General features: G+C 34.6%; 1 pseudogene; it reads left to right on the top strand.

Annotated features, from left to right (window-relative positions):
• The first annotated feature begins 1,565 nt into the window (after positions 1–1,565).
• LOC143623431 (uncharacterized) lies at positions 1,566–4,138 on the top strand (annotated as a pseudogene).
• The last annotated feature ends 3,372 nt before the right edge of the window (positions 4,139–7,510 follow it).

Here is a 7,510-nt window from a genome sequence, read left to right as displayed (position 1 = left end):
AATTTACAAAACCTAAATTACATTATTTAATTTGCAAAAACTAATTAACATGTAAGTTCAACTTCATATTAAATATTTAGTTTAATGGTTTGGTTGAAGTTGGTACATCATGAAACTATACAACCAATCTTTGCAGCCTTAAAGAAAATAATTAAATTTATAAAGTGGTTATTCGTGTAGCAATATGTGAAATCTAGAGTGCAGTTAATCTTTCAATTGATTATAGAATTTAGCTCATTGAATGGTATATAGGTCAGCTGATTGGTATCTCACTTTTTGTTGTTAACAGGTTTCTGTGGGACTGATTCAGAGGGTGCGCCTTAGGGGTTTGCAGAAGTAGTTCAGATCGAACTAGAGAAAACAGAATGGTGAGTTAATTGGAATGAGGCGGATAGTATACTGATGGTTATACTTGTACTGTATTTAATATGTAAAAAGAAATGCTTATTGATTCTTTGAACGTGCCATTTTTTTCTGCAGTTGTCTTCAACTGTTCTCTCAAAATCTGAGAGGTGGTCTACACGACCATTTACGGTCTTTATAATTTACTATACCCTCATGGCCTCATCTGTATTGTTGACAGTTGCTTGGGTTAGGTGACAAGGAGACATCTTAGTTTACTTTTGGGTTTCAATTCCATATGAAAGAATAAGATTTGCTTGGCTACAGGGACACTGAGGTATATTTTAATGGATAATGGATAGTCAGCATGATACAAAAGTAACAAGTACCAATTTGTGTGTGGGTGTCACGACTAACCTGCTGCCGAACGGTTCATTTTGGAAACGCTAGGTAATGCCCGTGTTTAATTACGGGCAGAGTGATGAGATTATTCTCATTATAGTGGCGATTTGAATGTTAATGGCTTGAATGGTGTATTGTTTTTTTGGCTTTGTAATTTTATCATGATTTGTTGTAATTGTTTCTCTTTTAAAAGTTCAGTAACCTTTTGTATGAGTCGTAGTAGGAGGAACCTGTCTCTTTGTGTTTGTATTTGGAACCGATGTAAACAGCTTTACATTTTACTCATGTAGCCTGACATTCCATTCATTGGCACGTAGACTAGAGCCTTATGATGCTAGAAGTATGGTATAGGGTTTTTTTGTTTGGCAAAGCTTAAGACCATTTTGGAGTTTGTTTACAAGTTTTAGGCGAGACAATATTACTAGCCTTTCTAAAGTATTATTAGGAATTATTAATACACACCAGACATTTTAAATAGAGCTACAAGTTTTAAAGGGTTCACTTTGTCTTCCCATAACAGAAAGCTGTATATCCTTTTTCCAACTTTATATCCCCGCTGCGTCGCGGCGGGGTCTAGATACTAGTTATTGATAACTAAAATTTGCAATCATAAAGTTGATGCATTAACGGTAAAATTTGCTTGTGGATATAATAATATAGGGTCAACCACCTATACACCCATTTTAACACCCACATCTAATCTAACACTTCCAAGTTAAGTTTTTGATACAAAAGACATATATATATATATATATATATATATATATATATATATATATATATATATATATATATATATATATATATATATATATATTTATATGATTACTCCACCCAAGCATGCACTATTTACCACAATTCACTCTCATTTCCGTCTTCTGTGTTCCAGTTCCAGTTCCAATCCCAATTCTATATATATATACCAATGCAACACACAAATCACCACATTCTTCAGACATGGTGACATCAAATCCGCACTCAGTCTGTTCCGTGAGATGCCAATCAAGAACACTGTCTCATGGAATTGTGTGATTTCTGGGTACCTCAAAAACGGGTTGGTTTTACCCGCCCGCAAGGTGTTCGACGAAATGCCCACCCGAAATGTCGTCTCCTGGACCGCAATGTTGGACGGCTACGCCAAGTGTGGGAGGTTGGATGACGCCAGAACGCTGTTTGATTCCATGACTGATCATAAGAATGTGGTCTGCTGGAATGCTATGCTGTCCGGGTACACGAAGAACATGCGAATCGATGAAGCAAGAAACTTGTTTGACCAAATTCCCGCCAAGAATTCGAGATCCTGGGCTATTATTATTGAGGGCTGCTTTTGTGCAGGGCTTGTGGAGGAAGCAAAAAGGTTGTTTGGTGTGTGTCCGTTTGAGGACGTGCTGATCAACAATGCAATGCTGACCGGTTATGCTGAGACGGGAGATGTTAAGTCGCTGTGGAGGTTGTTTGTTACGGCGTGTGAGCTTGACGTGGCCTCATGGACAACCGTCATACGTTGTTTTACTAATTACGGGAAGATGGTGATAGCGCGGAAGTTGTTTGACGAAATGCCTACAAAAGATGTGATCGCGTGGACTGTGATGATTCAAGGCTTCGTGCAGAACAATCAGATTGAAGATGCGCGGAGACTGTTCGACGCAATGCCTAAACGAGATGCGGTTGCTTGGAACACGATCATGAGCGGGTATGTTAAAAATAATAGTTTAGAACAAGCTATTGAGCTTTTTAAGAACATGCCAAACCGCAATATAGTTTCGTGGAACACAATTCTTCAAGGGTATGTTCAAGAAAACGAGGTTGTAAAAAGCTCGAGTCTTTTTCAAGAGGATTCCGGTTAAAGATCAAACCACTTGGAACATAATGATTTGTGGGATTCAGAGTGATGAGGCTTTCAATCTTTACTCCCAAATGCTGCATAACCGAATCAAACCAGATCATGTAGCATTCACTGGTTTAATATCTGTTTGTGGGTCACTTGCTCTGCATGGCTTGGGTAAAGCAATGCACTCGTGTGTAATCAAATGCGCGTATGTAAACGATTCAACGGTTGTTAGTTCATTGATATCTATGTATTCCAAATGCGGGTTTATAACAGTGCTACTTTAATCTTTGTAACCACCATAAAAAAAGACACAGTTTCATGGAACGCGATGATTATGGCGCATGCGTGTCACGGGTCGGGTTTAAAAGCCCTAAAACTGTTTTATTCGATGACAGAATCTGGTTACCGACCCGATGATTTGACTTTTCTAGGATTATTAACCAGTTGTGCTCATTCGGGTATGGTTAAAGAGAGTTGGGAGTGCTACAAATCAATGGAAGAAAGGTGGAAAATAGCCCCTAAAGCCGAGCATTATGCGTGTATGATTGATGTTCTTGGTAGAAATGGGATGTTAACAGAGGCATATGAGTTGGTTAAGCAATTGCCAGTTGAGCTTCCATCATATACATGGGAAACATTATTAAGTTGTTGTAGAGTTTATGAGAATTTTGAGTTGGGTGAATTAGTGGCACAAAAGCTTGAGGGTACTCGCGAGTTAAGCGCTGGGATTTGTGTGCTTCATTCAAAGATTTTTGCTGCAAGAGGTATGTGGGCCGACGCAGCTCATGTTAGAACTTTGTTAACGCGTCGTGGGGTTAAAAAAGATGTCGCGTGTAGTTGGATTGAGTTAGAGGGTAGGGTTTTTCGGTTTGTTTATAATGACAGGTCTCATATTGAATTGGATAAGTTGCATAAAATGTTGGAGAGCTTGTCTGTTGCAATGGAAATTTATGGCTAAGTTATAGCAGTTTTCGGATTTTTTTACCGCACTTGTTTTTTTATTATTTTACGCTTTTGCCCCTCATTTGTTAGTATAAATAGGTATATATTATATGTGTTTGTTTAATTATTAGCTCTCACACACCGTTGTGAAAGTTATTCTTGTAACGAGGAACAAAACTATTTGATGCAATTTGATTGATGTGAAATGCCAAGTGGCCAGAACAAAGTTCAATGCAAGAAATGTGGTGCGGTTTTGAAGTCGGAATCAAACTCGACTTTGGAAACACATTTAGCAACGTATTGCAAGGTGCTGAAAGACACTACGACTCGAGGTCAAGCAACTTAATGTCAGATGATGGATATGTTTGAAATTTCGACATGAATATTGTTTGAAGTAGCATGAGAAAGGTTTGTGATTTAAGATAGTTTGTCATTCGACCACTTTCACAACCTGCGATTGAACATTCCGATCCAAAATATTCTCCAACCACGTTATAATCGCCTAAGTTGAGCTACCCTTAAGAGAATTAGTCGTTCCAAAATAAATGAGATGAAAAATAAAATAATAAAAAAAGAATAAATATTAAAAGGATGCCAAGTAATTAAAAAAGTGTATATGTTGGAATAAAAATAAAACGTTATCATTACAAAAGAATAAAAAAATAGTATTTTTATATAAAAAAATCAAACATTATATCTAATTAGTTATATACTTTTCTCTATACATGTAGTTAAGATGAAAGATGTCTATTTAGACTGACTCATTTTGTAAAGTTATACGTCTTTTTTATGGAAGATCACAAATTGTCGTGCGCAAACTTGATCCACGTTTTACTTTAAAAATCATCTTATTGATTATGATTTGATAACTATTGAGATAATAAAAAGAAAAAAAAAGTTTAGTGTATTAAGTTTAAAAGTTATTTTTAGTTAAATTATATGGATAAATATAAAGAATGAGATGTGATTCCGTGAATACTCTTATTTTAGCAATTTAGCACTACAGCATAGATAAAAGGCATGATAATTTTGATATTTTAGTTATAGAGGTCTATTTCTTTTATATTTTGAATGGCTAAAGTTGTATTAATATAAGCCCGGCTAGTAAGAAACTAGACAGGATGAGATAAAATTACAAATCGATCTAGAAAAACGACCCCAAATGCAGTGTAGTGCAAGACTAAAAAAGAGAAACAGGTTACAGCTAACCATGCGAAACAAAACGAAGAAGTTTTAAAGGGAGTGACATGATGACAAACTCCCATGAGCCGGTACGAAATCCCGTTGCACTAGAGCACATATGCAAAGTGTCCTAATTGCCATGCTGCAACTTCACACTCCCGCATGAACCATTTCTATTACTTTTAACCAAGGTTGCAAAAGTTGTTAGGCGAACCTTAGGTGGCTGATTGGGGAGTTGGGTATACTTGGAGTACTTGGACATGATAAATGTAAAGACAATTAATTTGTGAATATTATATATATTTCAAATATCATAAGTTTACTAATTTATAATAAAACAAAATATCAATATAAATAAGAGAAATACATTTTTAAATAATAAATTTTTCTAAAAATTAATAATCATTAATTAAAAAAATGATATTTGGTTTTTAATATTATAGAAATACGAATTATATTTCACTTTTTCAAGTCAAAATCAGCCCAAGTTCACCGGCTAGATGTTATTCTAGCTGAGGTTGACCACTTTTTATCGATTTTTAGTAACTAGGCACAGTTAAATAAACTCGCATCGGCGACGTACCTTGTAGCGAGTACTCGGCCATGTAAACCTGCATTCACAACATTGATCCTAACTATAAGTCGCCCTTGTTTCTCTTAAGCTTTTTATAAGAAAAAAATAAGCGGTGGAATGTATTATTTTCACATGCTAGTGGGTGATATGGGAGACTCAAAATGAGGCTACTTTCAAGGCTAACGATTTGAAGACGAATCTTATTTTTAACTCGATTACCGATTTCTATTTTTTTTGGATAGTTAGTCGAAACAATAATTTAAAGGTACATAGGCCGAGTGGTTAAATCCCATATGCTTAGGATGTAATTGTTTGATGCTTGGTTAGTTGTTTCTAACCATCATATTTTTAATATATTTTTGTTCAACAAAAAGTCGCCCTTGTAGAGCATCGACTATGATATTATTGTTTTCGTTTTCAATTGTTCTCGTGTATTTATATTGGGTTGGAAGAATTCTATACAATTATGTAACTGAATTAAAAAAACGACTTTAATTTTACTATGTTGTGTTTTTTTTATAGTTGTTAATTCTATCTTTCTAAAACTTTGTGTTTTGATAAACCAAGATAATATAGTTTGGCCATGAAAAATGAGTAAAAAACGTGTGCCACATTTAAAATCGCACCCGATGGAAACCACTTCTTTTAGTTAAACAGTCGAAATATAGTTTTAGCAAACAAATGACGCTATAAAAATAATAATGTTTTTTTTTTTAATTTAATAGACCACGGTCTCAAATAAGCAACCATGCACTACTTTAAGAGCATGTTTAGGATTAACTTTAAAAACACCTTATTGGCTTATTAGCTTTTCAAAAAGCCAATAATTTAAATGGTGTTTGACAATCACAAAAATTTCTTTTATTTTAGTTTTTTAAAGGGTTAAAAAACAAGTTTTCTAAAAGCCACAAATTTTGGCGTTTTAGAAAAGCCGATAAGGCAATAAGCAATTTCCACACTCAATCTCAAACATACTCTAAATCTTTTTTCGTAAAACTAATTTTTCATATATGGACGTTTATGATGAAGAAACGCCTATTTTTATCAAAATCCTTATTTTTAATCTTATTTTCTTCTTCTATTATCATTCATATGATTGTTAAATTATGTGTAGTTAAAACTTTCAATATTTAGGCGTTTTACGAATCGTGACTATTCCGTAATCATTAGAAAGTTTTGTAAAAAGTGGTGTAGTGGTAAAAAGTCCATAACTCTCATGCAATCATTACCTCCTCCTCCCCTCCTCTCTCTCACAAAACGCCTCCCTTCAAAGTTATGTACATAACTTTAAAACTCATAACTTTGAGGGGGTAGTGCAAGGAAGAGTCATGAGTCATGAGTCATAACTTTACCCATAACTCTTTCACTAGTCGCTACACGTGATCTTAGAGATATTAATGTGGAGAGATTCTTAGGCCATGTGTAGTGAACTACAAATTAGGGCGAAATTGGGCGAGAACACCGCCCCCCGGGGTGACAAAAGGGGCGAAATTGGGTTGGGCGAGATGTTTTTGTCGCCGGCTTGCTTGTGGGAAATATTATTATTATATCATTAGGTGTGTGTGATATATATAAGTGTGTATATATATATATATATTAGGTTACAACACCATTACACTCTAAAACAAAAACCCACTCTTTGTCACATGACGCAATTTGTCTCATTTTGTAGCCCCTCCACTACAAATAGCCTTATAGTTTTATAGAAGGGGACCAACCAATTAGCATCACCATGTTTCATCATTTCTAGTGCCATATCTTCAGTAGGAAAGGTACATGAAAAGATGGAAAGAAATATTGCTTTGCTCTTCCAATTAAGCATGATTGACCGAGCGGAAGTAGTGAGCCCAGACGAAAGCGTACGAAAAAGAGACTCGATACGTATAAAACTTACCGGCTCCGCTCATACTGATTGAAACCACACTAAATGTTTTTATTGGTTTCTTATTTTATTTTCTAAAACTAAAATCACATCAATTTGTAATTTATACTAATCGTGACTTTCAATACTAATGTGACTATCAACTTTATATAGTCAATGTGTAACCCTTAAGATAAGATAATAACTATAAAAAAATATAAAATAAATCAACGTTATAAATAAATTTAAATAATGCATTAAAAGAACCAAAAACAGCATTAGACGTAAAGTAAGAAATAAAATATAACTAAAAAAATAAAAATAAAATCTAAGGCCGGACGAGACTTATTAGAATATTAAGATAAACTATATACAC

The sequence above is a fragment of the Bidens hawaiensis genome, unplaced genomic scaffold (assembly GCF_021521415.1).
Source record: "Bidens hawaiensis isolate Kalapana, Puna unplaced genomic scaffold, B.hawaiensis_p1.1 tig00003469_1, whole genome shotgun sequence".
Taxonomy (NCBI): Eukaryota; Viridiplantae; Streptophyta; class Magnoliopsida; order Asterales; family Asteraceae; genus Bidens; species Bidens hawaiensis.
Note: the sequence above shows the minus strand (reverse complement) of the source record. Positions and strands in the feature narration are given on the sequence as shown.